Source organism: Zosterops lateralis (genome assembly GCF_965231275.1).
Source record: "Zosterops lateralis genome assembly, chromosome: 12".
NCBI classification, from domain to species: domain Eukaryota; kingdom Metazoa; phylum Chordata; class Aves; order Passeriformes; family Zosteropidae; genus Zosterops; species Zosterops lateralis.
This window is the reverse complement of record NC_139772.1, coordinates 15,999,867-16,020,182: the sequence shown is the minus strand read 5'-3', so window position 1 is coordinate 16,020,182 and position 20,316 is coordinate 15,999,867.

Genomic DNA, 20,316 nt, shown 5'->3' with positions numbered 1-20,316 from the left:
CGGAGCTGCTCACCAATCAAGAATGAAACATTTCCACTCTGCAAGAGTTGCCCCGGTAGAGAATAAATCTGTAAATCATTAAGCATGTTGTGTCCCCCCCCAAGTGTGTGTCACTGTGCAGGGGTTTAGGGCAAACAACCCCTTGTACACTCCTCGTGGCTGGGATCTGATACAGCACTTGCTTTAAAATCCACTTTGATCAGTGAACATTAACCAAAGTGTCGACAAAAGGTCATTTGGCCTCAGGGAGGAAATGGAAAATTTTATGTACAGAACACATTGCAGTGAGTACAGGGTCATTATAACGATGAGAATAGCTGTTGTGGCTTTTCCTTTTTTTTTTTTATTTTTCCCTTTTTTTTTTTTTTCGCTTGGCTACTATATGACTTTGAACTTGGCATGGAAGCAGGGGCTGCTGAAGCAAGAACTCCTCCCTCCAGTGATGATATGAGCCCCTGTGCATTCCTGCCAGGGCCAGTGTAAAGAGCCTTGTCCCACAGCAGATATCATATTTTGACATAGGACTTCAATTGCAAAAATGTTGATGACCAGTGCAAATGTATCGATTTGTGTTTCTTTCTCCCCCCCCTCAATAGACCAAAGTGTTGTTTGTAGTTAGAAGAGGAGAAGAAAGCTAGTGAAACAGAGTTGAATCTACTTCTTAGAAGCCTGGGTTATCAAACTCATTAATCTACATGTCAAGAGGCTAGGAATGAATAATTGTGTGTAGAATTTATCTGCCAACATGATAGCTACTTTTCAGCTCTCTCTTCAGAGCTCTTTCATTGTGCTTGGCTTTATTATATGCTTTGTCTTTTCTATTTCTAGTCTGTTGGGGAGGTATAGAAATATGTACCTCAGCACTACAGAGGACAGTTGCTTTGAAACATGGCACTGGTTAGATTTTTTGCATGCACATTTTTTCTTACCTAGGTGTTTAAACATCAGGGTAGCTTGAGAGATTTACTTTGTTCACATATTAATTCTTAGCATTATGAATATTGTTCCACAAAAATAAAGAAAAATCACCTTAAAGGTAACATCTTTGTGGTGCCTTTTTTTTTTTTTTTTTAAAAAACAGCTTTGTGGTCAATATTGGCTGTTTTATTAGAATAGTATTTTTGTTAGTAAAGCTGTAAGTGATGAGGATTCAGGGCATTTTATAACAATGGTTTTTCAGGAATCTCAGTCCTGTAGAGGTGTTCTCTCATTTGCTGTGTGGGTTTTCATTGCCATGAAGGACAAAATCCAGAACCAAAGCTGGTGTGGAGAGACTGGTGGAAAGCAGCTTTGGTAGGGATGTGATGGTAATTTGAGTTCAGGATATAACTCACTTTCTAAAAGAACCTTGTTTTTTTGATCTTGAGGGTTTTTCATGCCAGTTTGGCAGTACAGTAAATAAACTACTACAGTACATAAACTACTTTATCCAGGACTACCTATTTTATTTATACCAAATCTGCATGCCTTGGTCTTGCTTACTGTGGCTGTTTTCAAGACAAAATATTCACATAGTTCTGTTGCCAAAATTTAATTTCAAATCTGTAATATCTAGGAGCTGTTTCACTTGATTCCTGGAAAATTCTTGGGGGTGTGTGGTGTGAGTCACTTTTTTATTTGCTTTTCTTTACTGGGGTAAATGATGTATCAGAATTTTGTCAGCAATCAAAACCATCATCTGGACTAGTCTGTATCTGCTGATACCCAGGAATTCATAGGGAGAAGTAATAATTATTGATACTCACAGCAAAAATCATCCCTGCTGCTCTTCTTTTGCCTAAGCTCTCTCTGGGGCATCTGTCCTGTTTCCTGGCACAGCCAGAAAGCTTCACAGGGATATTACCCTGGTCTTGCATTTCTTTCCCCTTTCCCAGGAATCTGTGTGACACTAGCAAAATTCAGCATTTGGCCCTTGTTACACTGGCATTACACCACTGTAAATTGATTAGTGGAGAGGTAAATAGTGTATTTTTAAAGGGTCATGAACAATGCCTGCTCATATTTTCCCTGTACCATTCGATGAAATGAAAATGTGTAATGAGAAAGGGAGGGAGTTCCTATTCAGTGTGTGTATGGTAAGCCAGAACTCTGTTTATTGTAACAGAATGAAAGTACTGCAAGTCTAAGTGGTTTCAACGATGTTTCCTTCATCCCAGGAGCATCTGAACCCAGCTTCTGCCTTGTCAGCCACATTTATGATGTGTTCATAATTAAATGTCCACGAAGCTCACAGCATGCTGACCACAGAGGGGCCATAAGCAGTAAAGATAAATGAGAGAGAGAGATGTAATATTGCTTCACTTGTGGGTTTAGTCTGATGTTAAAGATTGTCAGTGATAATTATTAATATGTGACCTGGTTGAGTCTTTATGTGAACAATCACAATTTTAATAAAGTGGTAAACTCTGCTCTCTCTATGTGATCTCCCTCTATACTTGACTGTTTTACAATTAGTTCTAGAATTTCAGAAAAAATTTCAGTCATTGAAAAATATGGTAGCCTATGAATGTGAACATGCTGCTACTGATGTTTTTATTTGAAGCTTAAGTAGGACTAAAATTTGAAAGAAATTGAAAAGAAAAGCTATAGTCTGTGGTATGGATCAAGTCCAATTTGACCAATTGCTTGTTGCCTCAAATGAGTGTTTGGCATCCTTCTTGTTAATACCAGTAAAAACCAGCTGGATGTGGTATATGGTATTTTATAATTCCATATCTGTTTTCACCCAAATTTCCAATTTACTGCAGAGGGTCCACTCACCTGATTGTTACCAAAAATATCAGTGTTGTGGAACTGCAAAAATGTTTTGTTGTGGCATTTGATGTTTAAGACTTGCCACTTATCTTCTGCTTGTATCTCTCAATTGTATTTATTAACAATTGAGCAGGAGATATATTCCAGTTTAGAAAATCAAAATAACGTTGAATGTCATAAATTTGTAAAGAAAGGTTGCCCCGTGACTGGCATGCTGCTAAAAACTGCCCAATGAATATTTAAAATGTATTATCTCTCAGGTTTTCAAAATGTGATTGCAGGAGGAGTGCTGTTGTTTAGTTATATCAGGAATTAATGATCCAATACAAAATTATTTTTGAAAGAGCCGTGAACATACCAAGGCAACAAGTTACTGTAGGTAATGCTGTTTTGGTGTTTGAAATTTGGAGCTGTAGGAATGCCAGATATTTACAATGGCATATCTGAACTTTGTTTCTTTTTCTCCATCATTGTATAGGTGGAATAAAAAAAGTGTGAACTGCAGAAATCAGGTATTAAAATATTTTTCAGAGGTGGTTACTTTTTTGTTATTTTAAAACAAATAATTTTGCAAATTTTCACACAATGGATTGTTTAATTTCCTACCAAGAAGTAAATGTTATTTTGGAGTGTGTGTGTTTATCGTTTAAAGGCTGTTTTACAGCTGGAATTCCCATCTATCTGGCTGTATTTTCGCATGCATGGCAGCTGCAGTTGCTGGTTAAATATATATATATATAAATAACCAGTATTTACCTGGTTACCAATTACCCCCAGAGCTCCATAAATTCAGGATCTGATTCTGACACTTTCACAAATATTTCTTCTTCACTTTATAAGTCTTTTCTGAAAGGTGGATGGAAATTGTCCACCTGAGGGATGGTAGCTCTAAGGTGGTAGAGCCAAATGAAGTATTAGGTGTGTTCCAGCATGCACGTACTGAGGGATTTAATGGGTTTATTTGGGAAGTAAGATACTATTGTAGCCTTAGTAAAAGTAGGAGAAACTGATTCAGAATTTTTTATTTTAATTTGGGAAAAAAGGTGTGAGCTGAGAGGTGAAAATTCTATTTCTCTGAAATGACTGCAGGGAATAGTGTGAGCACAAAATACTGCCAGACCCTTTTCCTCTGCTGATACTGGTGCCTGTGCAGGAACAACTCTGTGCTGTTCTGCTGTGTATTGAAATGTGCCTCGATTGTCTGTGCTCTAAAATGTGCAGTTTATCCCTGAATCCAACCATTCCTTTAACTCACCAGTGTATGCAAACTGTTAATGATACTTAAGTGATGTGTACATCACAATGGATGGTAGTTTTATGATGTTAATAAAAGTAATTATATGCACCAATATGGTAAAAGAAAAAGAGGAAAATTCAAGGAAATGTTTATTAAATGCAATCATTTATTGGAAACAAATGCTGCAGTGTTGCCTTTGTTTGGTTGATCAGCCCAAGCATTTTATCAAAGTTTGCCTGTCAGCCTTGCATGTCTTTGCAAGCCTAATTGACGCTAATAGACTTGAAAAGAGGAGGAGTAAACTTAGAACATAATGCACATATAAAGATCCAGAGAATTGGTAACTAGTTATAAATGCATCAAAGTGCTTTCAAATGAAAAGCTTAAACAAAGGAATAACATTTGGATAATAAAGAAGTCCATTACGCTTTAATGGCTACGAACAGGTGAAAAAAAAAAGTGTTCTGTCAAATCAATACTTGTAGTGCAAAATTAATCACACATTTGACAAGACATGATTCTGTGTTATTTCCACCTACTGTATCTGATTCCATCCGAACATCCATTATTAATAAAATAGTCTCTCTCAAGAAATTTATTATCCTAGAATAAATACTTTAATTTTTTGCTAAAATGTAGATTTGAAATGTTATTTCTCAATTCACTCGGTACTGATATTTTTTGTGAATATTTTTCTCCATCTTACTTCAATAATTGTGTCCCTCTCCCATTAGTTCTGTTCACATGGTACTTATCTTTTTCTGATTTTACATGTGACTCCAACTGTGAAACTGTGGCCTACATACAAAATGTCACTCAAGCTCACAGAGGCTGAGCACTCTTGGTTTTAGGAGTATGTAATATCAATCTGTTTTCTACAGATTCATTTCTTCATTTATTTATTTTCTTTTTCATAAATATGAGAACCACAGTAATTGATTACTGCTTTTGAATTCTACAGAGATTTTATGAAAAATGTTGTTGGTGTTGTAAATGGTGAGAGCTCTGGCTGGTGAGGGGACATAAAATGAAAAGGTCTAGTCTGGTTCTTGCTGAAGTAAATGAGAAAAAGTATTGAGGGGAGGCAACAGCCACAACTACTTGGATTAGGATGTTCAAGAGTTTTGTGAGTGAGACCAGGATTGGAAGATTTGAGTGGGTCTCCCAAAGGTAGGGACGGTAAACTCTAAACTACATTGCAATGTTACATTTGAAACCTGTGTAGGAAAGTATTTTTCTTTGATAATTTTTATTTTATATCTGTTTTCCATACCCTTTTGAATTATTTTTATAACATCCTATTGTGATAATCTGCATTTCTGTCTTGTTAGCTAAAGATTTTAAAAGAAATTGCAGAACTCCAACATTAGGTCAATATAACTATAGAATTTTTTGCTGTTCTCTTGTGTATAACTTTTGAAATCTGAAAAGAACTTGAAAGAACACAAAAATTGAGTGCTTACTTCTGAGAAATAAGTTATTTAAAATACAGTCATTCCATAGCTTTTGAAATCAGAATTATTAGGATCCATTATTCAGTAGGAAAGTTAATTGGACCATAGCTACCTCAGTGGATTGCTACTCTTCCATTTTTTTGACTATCTGGGTAATAAAGTCTAATGACATAATGAAGGTATACTTTCCTTGAACATATTAAGTTCTCATTGACAAACTTTAGAATGAAAATGTGAGTGTTAAACTCCATTCCTTTGTAGTAGACATTTGCAGTTACTTTTACATTATTTTATAATGTTGACAATTTTATGCTAGATATTCAGAATTCATTGAAATAATAGAGCATTGTTCATAAGACACATTTGCCTATGTGTTAGATAATGAAATATGATAATATGCTTTGCAAGGCTGCAATATAATAAAAGAGTTCAAATTTGCCATATAAATGTAAAGGAGTAAATAAAATCACTGCAGATGATGCACATTTTGTTCCCAGTGCACATTATAGACCATAAGAAAAGTGCTCATGGTGAAAGTTTTGAAAAGTGAGCAACTGACTTATGAAGTTTTACTGGCTTTAAAACTGGTCTCAGGAGACTTGTGATGGGTCTTAAATTTAGACTGATACAAGTACACGTGCTATGGACTATCAACATTTAACTATCAAAATTATTGGCTAACCAGGTGCTGCTCAAAATAAAAGCTCTCCTTTCTGCTATTGTGGCTACCTGATAGTTTTCTGGGCAAGTAATCTTCAGGGCAAAAGGCTGAAATTATGGATGGCCTTGTTGAGGTTAATGACATCTTCCTGACTTAGATCGAGGTGTAACACAGGGCCAACTTGAGCTGCAATTTAAATTGGAGCAGTTGGTGTCAAAATCAATAATTAAATGTACTTGGAAAAAAAACAACCCCCAAACTGGCAGGTGTAAACTGTCAGGGACTGGCCACAGTGGCTGCAGAAGGGAACTGAGTGGAAAATCAGTGTTTGCAACTTCCACTACTTGATCCCCTGTGGCACCAAGAACGTGTAGGGTCTACAGGCAGTTGTTTCCTAACCCTGAGGAAGGGCAGGCTGAGTACTGGATCCTTAAGAAGGAAAGAAAGAAAGAGAGGTTTTTTGATTCAAACTGCTTTCAGCCTTTGAGTGTTAGCTCAAGGAAATTTATTAGAGGAAGAAATGCCTTAAATACTTTGATTATGCTAACTTTAGACAGATCCATTTGCCTATGTATTGTTGTCTTATTTTTTCTCCTCCTATTTTAATATTCATAAAGTAGCTTTCTTTGTTTTTCTGTATGTCATTGAGTAACGTGTCACTTACTCAAATTCCAGAGATGGTTCAGCTGTAATACATGCCAATTCTATAGACCTGTGAGTGCAGATGAAAGACATAAAAGGGGATGTTTATTTTTAAGTTAATCTTTCTTGCTTTCTGTATGTAGTTCTTGGACCAACTGCATGGAAACGCTTGTATGGCAAAGGATACTCTTTCATCAAATTTTGGACTGTATTCAGTAAAAGCAGAGGAGAGCTGTTCTGTGATGAGGTGAAGATGTCCACCACCTTTTTTTCATGAGTGGTGAAAATGTCAGAATCCTTCAGAATCCTTGTGCTGCTGAGTAAACACAAGTTCTTGACCAAGAACCAAACATTTAAAGGTAGTGTGGCCTTTGGAGCTCTCTGAGTAATTGAGTGCTGGTTGCTTGAACCTCTCACTTAATCAGCCACGTGTTCTCTGAAAGCCTGAGGAGCATTGACTGAATTTACCTTTTATGTACATTGGGCAGAGGAAAACACCACAGACTGCTGTTTAAAGTGGTGAATCCTCATACAAGGGAGAAACCTGTCCTGGTGCCTGCCACTGCCCTTGTGATCTGGTGCATTCTGAACAGGTGGTTCATAGCATTGGGCACACAGAAATGTCACTTTATTCCTCAAGTCCAAAATAAGGTAGACCTGGAGTGAAGTGGGATGGGAGATTTGGGTAAATGATTTTACTCAGAGTTGCAGCCAGACAGGAATATTTTTCTTGCATTTTTAATACATTCATCAGAAGCCTTGATGTTGAATAGTGGAATGAATTTAAAAGAACTTGTGCCCAGGTATTTTTTTGAGCATTCACAATTTTTTTTCATTTCTAAATACTGCATACACACAATGAGTGACCTCATGCAGAACTGAGCAGAAATGAAGATTAACTAGATTTTTAACATAAAAAAGTGAACTAAAATTGAGACTAATGTAGAAGTTTGGATTTATAAACTGTATCTTCTGTAAGTTGTGTAGTTAGAAAGAAGGATTAAGTAGTTTTTCGATTAGGTTTTTGATGGCATGTTGCTTTTTGCTCTCATCAGAATTGTGATATATTCATCATCTTTGCTTCATCTTGAATGAGAATGCTCTACAAAACTTGTGGTTCTTATTGTCCTATTTTAAGCCTCTAAATTATGACAAAGAGTTTGATTTGGGTGCTCTAATTGTGTTCCTGTTTTGTTCTAGTGACATAATAGAAGCAGATGTTGGGTTAAATGTAACTTTTCCCTTTTAGTACAAGGTTTTTCTCTGTGCCTGCTCATCACGAGGGGTGCAGGAAATAACTCCTCTGTAGTTGGAATTTGATTAATATGGTGGTCATGCCCACTTGTCCCCCTGCTTGAATGGATGTGCTGTCATTATAAAAGGAAATATAAATGGCATTGATCACAGCTGAAAACGTGGCTCCTCCTGGTGCTGCTCTGAATGGCAGTTGTAGAATGCTGTCTGTGGGGAAAGCTGCTGATTCTTGATTCATAAAGCTATTTTTCTTTGTTAGAGATAAGAAGAACTCAAAGTGGAAATGGAACTGGTGCTAGAAAATGCCAAGGGAGTTTCTTGGTTCAGCTATTGGGAAGCTGACAGTTAAATATACTCTTGTCCTTTTCACTAAGTGTTATTATTACCTCTCTGTGCTCTGATGATTTCTGGAGTTTCCAATGTGCTGCTAGGGCTGAAGCTGAGAACTATTATAAATTCTTATTCCAAAATATAATTTAATTTATTCATCAGAACAGATATTTCTTACTTGTTCTGCCACAAATGTTGAGGATTTGTGCAAAGCTTTGTTGTTTTGATCTTAAAATGATAAATAAAGAGGATATTGGTTAACTCTAAGTTTAGATAATAAACAGAACTTTAAAGTTGCTTTTCTTTCTTGAGTGATCACATTTACCTTTTTCATTAAAAATTTGGCTTTGATATTGCAAGAAGCAGTTCTATTCCTTTAAGATACCTCACTCTCTTTTCCATTGTCCTGTTAAGGCTCCATCAGCCTGGCACTTTCCCTGGATCTAGGAATGCAGGTAAGAAATAAGAGAAGAAATATCAGTGTTCTGTCAAGCATGACATATCTCAAACTTATTTGACTGAGACCTGTGATGCATTAAATTCCTCTAGAAGAAGAGTTTCTCACTTTTAATAAACATTAAACCTAATTTTGGTTTTGTTCATGGCCTGTGTGAGCAGACCTTCTTTGTAGCCTGATTTTCCTCCTCTGAATTTGCAGTTCTCCATTCTGAAATGGAAAGATTGAATGTGATTTATTTCATGGGGATGTTTTATGCTTGCAAGAGATGAACAGATGTTTAGAAAACAAAGCTACTAGTCACTAGTTTTGTTACAGCTACCCTAGTAATCAATTGTATGAATTTTACAGCAGAGCTGCATTGGAGTGAATGTTTCAGAGGCATTTCAATCAAATGTGGTGCCATTCTGAGCTTGAAACATAGGCTTAGATTTATTTTTCTAGCAGTGCAATCCTCCAAGATTATACTTCATGCACCATTTTCAGGCATGTCAACATCCCTTACAAAATAGGAAGATGAGCGTTATTTCATGGAGGTGGCACAAAGTAATACAATAAAATGGATTTATTTCATCTTAATTTATTTAAAATGTGCACAGACTGAACTGAAGTAAAATCTGTGAGATGAAATATCTTGTTCATATGAATACATTGGGGGAAAAAAAGTCAGCACTGTTTTAACTTGGAAAAGAGAAGGGGAATGTGTGGCCTGTTTTTACAGACATGGTTGGGTGTTATAGTGATAGGCTTCACAGTGTTTGCAAAGAGATTTAATTTTCCAATGTCCACAGCCACTGTAGTCTGAGCTGTCCTGTAAGCCCTGCTTGGCAATACCCTTCAGTGGCTGTTACAAGTCAGGACTTCTTCTTTCTCTGGCTGTGCTGCAGGTTTGAGGCAGCACACAGTGACATTAAGACACAATCTCTGATAATTAAGATTAAAGACAAAGCTTTCTCTTTAATATCACTAGCATTAAGCACAGTTCTGAGTATAGAGCTGGAGTGAGCCAGTAGAACCAAATATATCCAAGCTATGATTAATTCTCTGCTTAAGAACTGAGCAGTCTGACAGAACAGTAAGGCTTAAGCAGATAAAAAGTGTGGGTGTAGTATAACTTCTTTGTTCTGGGTAGTAACTTGCACAGGCTGGGCTGTGCTCCCTCAAGTGTACCTGACCAGACCTTAGCTGATTTTATCTGGAGCTGGTTCTCTGCATTCACTTTGATATGTGCTTAGTTTGTACTTTAGCAAATGCACCATCCCTCCATCTCCCCACTTACAGCTTTTCCATCTTCCCTGTTTCACTATCTAGGTGAATTAAAATCTAAGCTGTTCAAATGACTGCTTTGCAGCCAGCTTTTGGAATGCCATCATTTTTTAAATTGCAAATTTGTACTACTATTCTGATAAAGATATCACTGATACTTTTAACTGTCATGGTACTAAGTATGAAAAAACAAAGTAAAACCTCAACTTCACCAAATTATTGCATTGCAAGGATTTAGTTGCAAGGAAGTAACTGTGGTGGCATCCCAAGGTTGGGAGGAAGCACTGATGCTTTACATTTTGTATTAAAACTAGTATTTAAGCACTGATATTTTTCAGATAATAGCTTTGGATTTGTGCTTATCAGAGTTAGGCTGAAAAGCTTCAGTACCCACAGAAGCAAATATAAATATAAACTGTTTATTTCTACCAGAGGTAAGTGTAGACTTTGGCTCTGCCTGTCAGCCAGGAGATCTTCCCGAGGAATGCCTTCAGCCTCCAGAGGCTTCTATGGCTCTGAAATTACTTGAATTGTGCCTGAGTGCACTAAAGGGGCTTTAAAAGACCAGAGCTGTAGGTGGGTGGTTGATCTGCTCGCAGTGACACAAGGGTGAGATGCTGTTTGTTACTTGCAGACTATGAAGGGTCACTGTGTCAGCTGTGATGTGTAAGTGAGGGTGGCACTGAAATAATCATGGGATTAATGGGGAGGGGAAAAAAAGGAGAATTATAGAATCAGAGTGTTAAAGGTTGAAAGGGACCTTAGAGATCACCTATTCCCAGCCCCCTGCCAGTCAGGGAGACCTATCCCCCTAGACCGGGTTTGTCAGAGCCCCAGTGTCCAACCTGGCCTTGGACACTTCCAGGGATGGGGCAGCCACAGCTTCTCTGAGGGATGAGCACAGGGTGAGAATCGGCACCAGTGCAGGTGAACAATGCCCAAGAACACAAACAAAAAGGATGTAAAAGTTGAGGACACAATTTGGATTGCACTGAGAGCAGTATCATCCAGCCTCTCTAGCTTTAGGATGACTGCCAGACAAGGTGTGTGTTTAAGCATGCATAATCACCCCCAAATTTGAAAAGCAACTTTAGAATTTCCTCTAAAAATGCTGTGTTTATTGTCCTAAATAATAATGGGTGGCACCAGGATGAGATTACCTTGCTTCATTTGAAGCAAACACTCAGAAGTCAGCAAGGTTTTTAGTGCTCTGATTGAATGTCTATAAATGAGGACAAATATTCAGTAATTTGTTCTGAACTTAGTATCATGCTTCTGAATGTAATTTTTCTTTGGATGGTTCTGTAGCCTTGTGCATCTGGTAATGTATTGGTGGGGAAACAGGAAGCACAGGGAAAGTTATGAAGTATTTAGAAAATGTTCCTTCTGGAGCCCTGTGTTCCTTAGGGTGGACTGATCTTCAGAAGGCCATATAGAGGATACTCTTGGGATACCTTGGGTCAGTGATGTGTATAAAAATCAGGAGATTTTGGAGAGGACTAAAATAATGACATTGTGCCAGACTGAGAAAACAGGAGCTGGGCATGGCCTTGTTTGTGAGAAGCTACAAAATTCCAGTTGGGATATGACAGGGAATTGGTTATTACTCGGGCAGCAGGGAATTCTGTGTTTATCCTGGACATATGAGGTGGTCCAGCTGGGAGGAGTGAGCCCTGGGAGGATGCCTGCAGTGCTTTGTAAGGATTGTAAAGCCCTGTGCCCTGCCTGGGCGTGGAGAGGGGCATCCAATGCCCAGTGACATGTTCTTTGTAGCACAAAGATGGATTGATATTGGTGAAATTTGGGTGGATTAAAATGTTTAAGAGCCCTCTCTGCCCTGGGCTCAGGGACTTCTGTGGGGTTGGGTGGTCAACTTGTGGAGGAGGATTGGGAAATGGTCAGGGAGTTTAAAGCCAGTGATTTACACAACCTGAGCTTCCCTTGCTCCTGGGGAGGGCTCTGAGGTGACGTTACAGGAGCTTAACTGGAAACAAAACCAGAAAAGAGGTTAATAACCATAACAAAATATCCATATTCTCTTATGGAGTTGCTGACCTGGAAGCAGGGAGATACCTGAAAATACCAGGAAATACTGTAACACCACCCAGGGCTTCTCATCAGGTGCTTTTGATCTGGGTGATTTCTCAAGAGGAATATATACTTTTGGCCAAATAGCCTGCTAGCTCTGGAAAGATGCAAATGCCTCTTGCTGCTTGGTCTATTAATTTGCTGCATGAGAGCAAATGAGTAGATTATTCTGTCCTCTATGCATGAATTAACCTGTGAGGGGATAGTATAGATGATTGGGTTTAACCTGTTAGTGTCTGAAAGGCATTCAGAACAAGTCCTGGATTTTCTGTCATCTTCCTTTTTATTTTTGTCCTAAAACTCGTTGATGTTCAAACAAAAAAAATCTGTGTATTGCTTTTTATCCTGAGTATTTAATCTGAATTTTTAATATATACATGGCTAGTACAGTAAGGCAGTAAAATAATTTATAAAGCAGTTAATTTCTATTTTATGAAAATGCAAAAAATGTACCATTTTGGAACTTCTGGAGATATCAACTTGGTATTCCTTCAAAATAGCTGACATATATATATATTATTTAGCATTTAAAATAGAAAAAGCTGAAATAGACGTGACTTCATATTTTAATTGAGCATGCTAATAATCATATGTCTCAATAACAAAAACCATGCACTTTCAAAACAAATTCATAACTTTGCCATTGTTAGTGTGTCTTTCTGAGTGGATATTTTTGCATTGGCTTCAATCTTGGGTTCAATTGACCTTAGAAAAAGAAGTCTGAATAACCAAAAATGTCATGTTGCTTTGGGGAGGCTCTTGAACTTTTCCTGCCCCCCCCGCCCCACCCTTTACACCAGAAAGAGAGAATGCTACTGTACTCTTTCAAGAATATAATGCAGGAGCAAGGAAAACTCTTAGGCTTGCCTCAGTTTTAATCTGGAGTGGAATACAAAAATTCTAACTGGGTATGAGCAGTCGTTGGCAAAAACTTCTATTAGTTTCAGGGATTGTGTTTTTCTGTTGTCACTGAACTACAGGGACACTGGTTTAATGTGATGTATAGTGCAAACAAAATTGTAGAGTTGCACAGGGATGTTGGTTGCATAAATTCTTCTCTGATGTGTCTTGTGCACCCCATTTGGTGGTAGCAGCTATGGAAAAAATAGTTAATTTCCCAAGAGAAGGCAAACTATACATGGTCAGTGACTAAAATATTTAATAGGAAAGTAGAATAACGTGGAATCCACAGGCTATAGTGCTACTCAGTTTGTCACAGTCTTGGCTCAATTTGGCTTTATGCTTTGTATAACACGATGACCAGAGGAATGTAATTAGAAATATTTTAACCTAGTAACTGAAATATCTTTTAGAGAAGACTGTAACACAGGTAGTTAAATATATTATTTTTAATGCTGCCCATCAAATAGTTTATATTAATATTGTGCTTTGTCCTACCCTCAGGATAGCCTCATTTGTTTTCAGACCTGTTCAAGTGTCAATGATGTTGAAAGTGGACAGAATTTCAGTGTTTGCCATCTCATGTTTACCATGCTCATGTATGGAAGCAAAAGCAATGAGGATACATATGAGGATATATGGGAAAACATCAAATGCTCACTGATGTTGCTACCATCTTAAAAGTCATACAGAGACTCCTGGAAATCTGGACAAAATTACTTTTCTAAAGTTCTTTTAAGTTCAATACTCTCAGGTGTGATGGTAAGGTGCTCTGAAATTGAGTTTATTGGCTGTTGGGTTAATTTTATATGTGACTTTCTCATTTGTGGTTTGTTTAAGGTACCGCTGACATTTGTGGTTTGACTTTCCCTCTTACGAAAGGGACTTTGTTTCAGCAGGTCTTTAAAAAATGATTAAATGTTATCAGGTATTGTAAGGGAGAGAGGGTGGGGTTTGTTTGAACTTGGTTTGTCCCTAAACTGTGATTCTTGCCAACAAAAACATCCAAGCTCTGGGGCTACTCCACTCTGTCAGCTTGTCATTCTGCAGGTTTTGTGCAGCAGACTTGGTCCTTCATTACAGTTCACAACACATTTATCATGCAGAGAGTGCTGCTGTAATTAAATTACACAAAACCAGCCAAATACAAAGTAGAAGTTTTAATCAAAGGTACATTTTGCCTACTAATAAGACTGTTCAATCTCCTAATACAGCCTTATCTCCAAGTGTCTTCCCTGGTTTTCTCCAGCTGCTTCTCAGACCTTTTCCAATATTCCCTGTCAGTTTGTTCCCTTCTCCTAAGGATTGGGAGAGCACCTGATGTCCTTTTACTTCCACTCTCTTGTCATCTTTGAGCATGACATGACTCAGTTTTTGTGTGCTGTGGCCTGAGATATCAGGAAAAGTAAAAAAATACCAGAAAGAAACCTCCTTCAAAGAGCTGGGATCTGGAAGTATTACAGACATCATGTCAGTAGTTCAGCAGTTCTACTGTTGCTAAAGTGGGTGCTGTGTCTTGGGTGTTTGTTTCATTTTAACATTCACTTCAAAGGTTTTTTTCTTCTGTTTTTATTATCCTTATTTTCTCTTCCTGTTGTGCAGACTATTAATTGTTGTTTTACTTAAATTTATAATCTTAATTTAACATATTCAGTTTCATTAAGCATTCATGTCATGAATAGGCCTCAAAACTAATTTCTTTTCTGTTTTGGTATATGTAGAGGTGCATTTGGAATCTCGATTTCTCTGCAGCTGATTTTAAATTGAGGCTATGAAAATGGACAAGCTGTGATTTTGCTATTTTTTTCCCCATAGGACTGTATTATCCAGAAAGTGAGGCTTTTCAAGAAGAGGGAGAAAAAAGGCATTGAATACTGGGAAATTAATAATATATTTGTAATATTTGTCAGTCTTGGGAGTTTCATTGTGTATGGTTGGGCTAACACTTTACCATATAATTATAGTCTTGCTTTGCTTGTTTTGCTTTCCATGTTTGATTCTGAGTTTCACAAGGAATTACTTTCTCTAAATCCCTGCTAAGGATAGTCAGATGGCTCCCAGCACTTTTCTGTAGGTCTGTTTTGAATATTTAGTTTCTGTTTGAGAGTAGGGACAGTCTCCATCCTGCAGTGTGGTTTCCTTAGCTTCTCTGAGTGTGTACCTGTTAAATACAGCACGAATGGAACCATCAGTGTTTGGCTGTTCTTGGGTTGTGGCTTCTCTGCCAGTTTCTATTCTGCCTGTGAGTCCATTGGCACACTGATGGGGTCTAGGATGGGATTTGTCTTTTTTCAGCTGAGGTTCAGTGATGGCCCCCTAAAAATTACATAGAAAATCGGGCTGCCTTTGAATGAAGATGCCGATTTCTGGAAAAAGGCATATTCATGGTTCCAAGGACCATTTTCCTCAGTGAGTTGCTCCACCCTCCATTGGCAGCAATCCCAACTTGAACCATCTTTGCATTGCAACAATTTTGCTGTTTGTGCAGTGTACAGATTATTGTCCTTTAGTATCAAACATTATCTTACCTAAACTCTTCATCAGAAAAAAATATACATAAGTAAATCTTACCTGGTTTAAAGTTTAAATTCTTTCTGTACCTTTTACATTACCCTAAGTTATTTATAGGTTATTTATAGATTACCAGCTCATACTCCACACGTACCTAATTCTTGTAGGATTCCTTCCAGGACTTCATGATAATGAAACAACTTTTAGTGGTGGGCGACCTTCTTTAGCAGTAATTTCTTCCCTTGGGCATTGAAATTGATTTTCCTTATCCTGGTAGAAGAGGAATCAGAGTCTGTCCCTTGCCCTGCCTGTCCCATGAGCTTTTGGTGGCATTACAAACAAATCCTCTGAAGGCTGCAGCTTGTAGGGAACTCACTGTGGCAGCATCAGGGAGAGGAGGAGATTTTCAGGCAGTTTCCCTCTGTGTTGTGATATAGTTTTGTTCAGAAACAGCGTTTACTGTGAGTTAGGTTCCCAAAGGTGGTTTGTTTGGAGATGGGAGTAGAAAAGGCAAAATGACTGTGTACCTGTGATGGGCAGAGGCAGCCTGTGCCACATGCCAGGATTCACCAAGCTGGGTCTCTGCCCACAGCCTGTGAGGGTGAGCCCTGGATTATTTTCTGCTCAGAGCTAGAAAATTCTAGCCTCTGTGTCTGTTTATATTTATATATCTAAAGAGAGATGTTTATGGGTAACACCGAGCTGCACACACCCTCTTTGCCTGCATGCATGCAGTCCTGTTTTGATGATCTTACATTCAGTAAATTTAAGTTCTGGAGTGAGAGCCTGCTGTAGAAAGCCTGCAGTGATATCAGCACACAGCCTGACAATGGCAAAGCTCCTTGAGTGAACGTGGTGCCATCTGTTCCCAACAGCAGCTCAGTGTGTGCTGCTCTAGTGTGTGTATGGGGGAAAAGAGGTGCAAGCCTGGAAGTTATGCCCAGAAATTTGTTCCTGGCTTTAGCCTGGGGAGTGTTCAGTATCGTTGGTATACAATGTGAAGAAAATGAGATGTAATATAGCAATAAAGTACATGATAACATGTGTTTGTAGATGCAAAAAACTTCTGAGGATTTACTGAATCAGATAAAACATTACAAGGGGACAGGCCAGTGTGCTTGACTGGGGGAGACTTTGATTTTGTTTGTATTTTGCATGTACAAAAGGTAAGGGGAAGGGATATTAAACAAAATTTGGTACTTTAGAAGATACCAAGGGAAGGTGTTCATCATTTAGTGAATTGTTTCTTTGAAGTTTGGCATTGTGAAACCTCAGTTCTCCAGAGACCTTTCACCTGGTCATGGACACAGTGAGCATCAGTGAAAGTGTTTGTACATGGGGAGGGGTGAGTGTTATTCCACTCTGCTTCACTCAGTAACTCAGTAAAACCAGCTTGAGTGGGGCTTGTGTGTGAGAAATCACTTCTTGGGTAGCAGAATGACTATGGATAGGCCAACTTGTAAGTAATACTCACAGTTCTCTTTAAATTATGTGCATTATAGTTAGAAAAATGAATATAAAATAAGCTGTTAACATTCCCCTTAATTCTAACCAGCAAAACTGAAAATATTTCAAAGGGAATAGTTGTCCTATTCAGCACGAATAAATATTTATTGGTGAAATGTGTGTTTCCATTTAATCTCTGTATTGATCACAAGACAATTGATCAGCCAATATCCTGAAAACATTGAGAAGAAAAACAACAGGGAAAACACAAACTGCACTCTTCTGGCATAAATTAGCAAAAAAAGTGATATAGATGTGATATATATATATTTCTGCTGTAAAGTTATGCCAGTGTAAGAAATGAATTATTTGTGCAGGCAAAACTCCTGCTAACAGGCAGTTAATGGAAAAGAAGGATAACAGAAGTGAGTTGGCAAACTAAATGGGTGAGTAACCTGTGTATAAGGTTTCATGATAAACGAATCTAAACAGCAGTCATTAAGTATAATTTTAACAAGATCTCAAGAACAACAGTATAAGCAATTGAAGAGGCAACAACCCATGGTGGGACTGTAGCAAGGTTTTTCCTTCAGTGCTCCTGATAACACACTAATTGTAATTGTCAGTAACAACGTCCTGGGTGAGCAGGAGAGTTTCACCATCGTCTTTACAAGAATGTGTTGTGAAAGGGCAGCTATAGACAACTCCACAAAGGAGAGAGGCAGGAAAAACTGCTGAAACAGATGGCAAAAGAACTTCAGATGACTTCACCTAACTGAAATTATAACATTAAGAGCCTTCTAGTTGGAAGGCACAGGAATAATATCAAACACAATATATGTTTCCTTTTGAGAGTACAACCCAAATCTTCCCCATGGCAGAGGGTGGAGTGTGATGTTCTCTAAAATCCCTTCCAACCCAAGCTATTCTATTATTATTATTACTATCAATCCCAATACTTGATTTTTGAAGTTGATTTTTACTGGACAATATTAAAACAACCTTCCTGTATAGATGTGCTGAGTTACTTTGAGGGGTTGTTCTTTTATATAAGCTGCTGACCCAGGCTCTTTGCTAAAGGGGAAGCAGCTAAAATGTTGTCTTTTGAAGAACAGGGCTTTATAATACCTATGAAAATGTGGCAAAATCTGTCATCCATAAGAGAAGGCATATTTGAGAATGATAGTTGGACAGTGTATTTTAAAAGTGATGCATTGAATTGAAAACTTGGAAGGCTTCTTTAAAAACCATGTTGTGCCTATATTTTTAGGGGCTCAAAGCCCTGTCAGAGGGGATTTCATACCAAGTTGCATGAATTTGGGAAAAAATAAAGCAAAACAACATTGAGAAGGCACTTAGCTTGTGTTTGTTTGAGGTTCCTGGTACAATGTGACACTGGTGTAAATTCTGAAACAAAGGATATATATAATGAACCTGGGAAAGCATATAAAGTGAGAGGAATATGGGATTAAAATTTTTCTTTTGGTTGGAATTACAGGAACCCATACCAAAAGTCATGTGGGACTCTTGTTTTAGTAGATGTTTTAGACATGCAGGTGGGTAACAAGAAGACCTAGAGTTGTTACTGTAAATTTCCAAGAAATGTTTTGATATCATTCCTCATTTGAATAGAACAGAATACTTAGGAAAAGATTTTTTTTTCTGTTATATTTCATTATGACGTATTAAGAATTTTTATAATCATGAAATGATTTGTAAAGGCAAGTACCCAGGGAAAGAATATTAGGCTAAATTGACCACTGAGGTCAATTATCACCTTTATATTGCTTCTGTTATCACCTTTATGTTTACTGCCTCTGGAAGCTTTTTCACACTCTCCCTTCTTTTGATTTTTCTGTAACAACTCAGGACAAGCCAATCTTTTTGTAAGTGCTTGAAAGGGAATTGTAATGGAGAGAGCCCTACACAAAAGATATGAAGCTAAAGCAAAATGTTGAGTTTTGCTTAGTTGCTCTTTTTTAGTTTCCTTTTTTCTTCTGATGAATATTCTTAGTGAGAAGAAATAGTATCCCCTGGAACTGTGCATGAGACTTCATCCTTTTAGCTGAAGAAGGAATTAAATAAAGGAAGCCTTTCTGAAGGGACCCTATGCTACTTATTTAGGTCATTTTAAACGTCAATATGGGTAAATGGGAGGTTATACATCATCCTTTCACTTCAAATTTACAGGCTGCAATGTGTAAATTTTGCCTTATGGGTTTCTTATAGCAGAGATTTAGGTTTTTTTGTCTAATAAAAAAATTGTATGTGCCAATGTCTCGGTGAAATAACAAAAAACAAATGAGTGTTTGTTTTGAAACCTAGAAAATAGGTTACAAAAGGAAGAAAAGATTGTATTATGATTCAAACATATTTTTCCTAACATGATGGAAAAAAGCCACTGGGTCTCTGAATCTCACTTGGCCTGTATGTTGAGGGAAACTGTGTCTGATTCCCTCAAATCTCACCTTTGTACCTCAAATTTGAAATTAAATGTGGGGTGTAAAAAATCCAAGGCAAACCATTTCAGCCTATCAGTATTTAAACCATATTCTGTTTATTGCAAGGAAATGGTTTTAATATTTTTAAAAAATTATTAGAATCTGTAAAGTTCTCCAGGCATACACAAGTTTCAATAAGTCTCTGTAGCTCTTCACAGTACTGTGTGTGTGCTCCTATAATGGAAGTAGCTGAATGAAGCTTTTGAATCTCTGTTGCATCCCATCAGGTTAGATTATTGCATAGTTCCTGTGATGTCATGTCTCTAGAACTGCACATAAATTACAACCATACAAGAAAGTTGTAATTCTTGCAAGTTCCTTAAGTTTCTCCCTCCACCTCCAACCCCCTGCCCATTTCTCTTGTTTGCATCAGAATTTGAGGTAGAAGGGTATAGGTTAGCTATAGGTTACAAGTTGTGTTTTGTGTGCTGGAAACCCCAGACCAAGTGAAAAGTAAGAATGATGAATAAATTAATTTTTGCTGAAATGGCAACGTGTGAGGCTGGCAAGTCTGCCAGGCAGTGTGCTTTGTGCTGTGCTCTTGGAAATTCCCACCTCAGCCCTTATGATGGCAGCAGCATGGCTTTTGCCACTGTGTAGGAAGAATAACTTGGGTAAAAAAATTTGGTTTGTTTTTTGTTGTTTAAAACTTGCCTGAAATTTCACAAGGTGAATTAACTTTATTTTTTTTGGAACATTTCACATGGAGAAGTTATGATGCATATGATGCTGTGGGAAGTTTCTTCCAAAAGGATTTCCTGCATGAAGCCAAGGGGAAAACAACATATACAAACCCTCCCTGGAACTCCTATTGC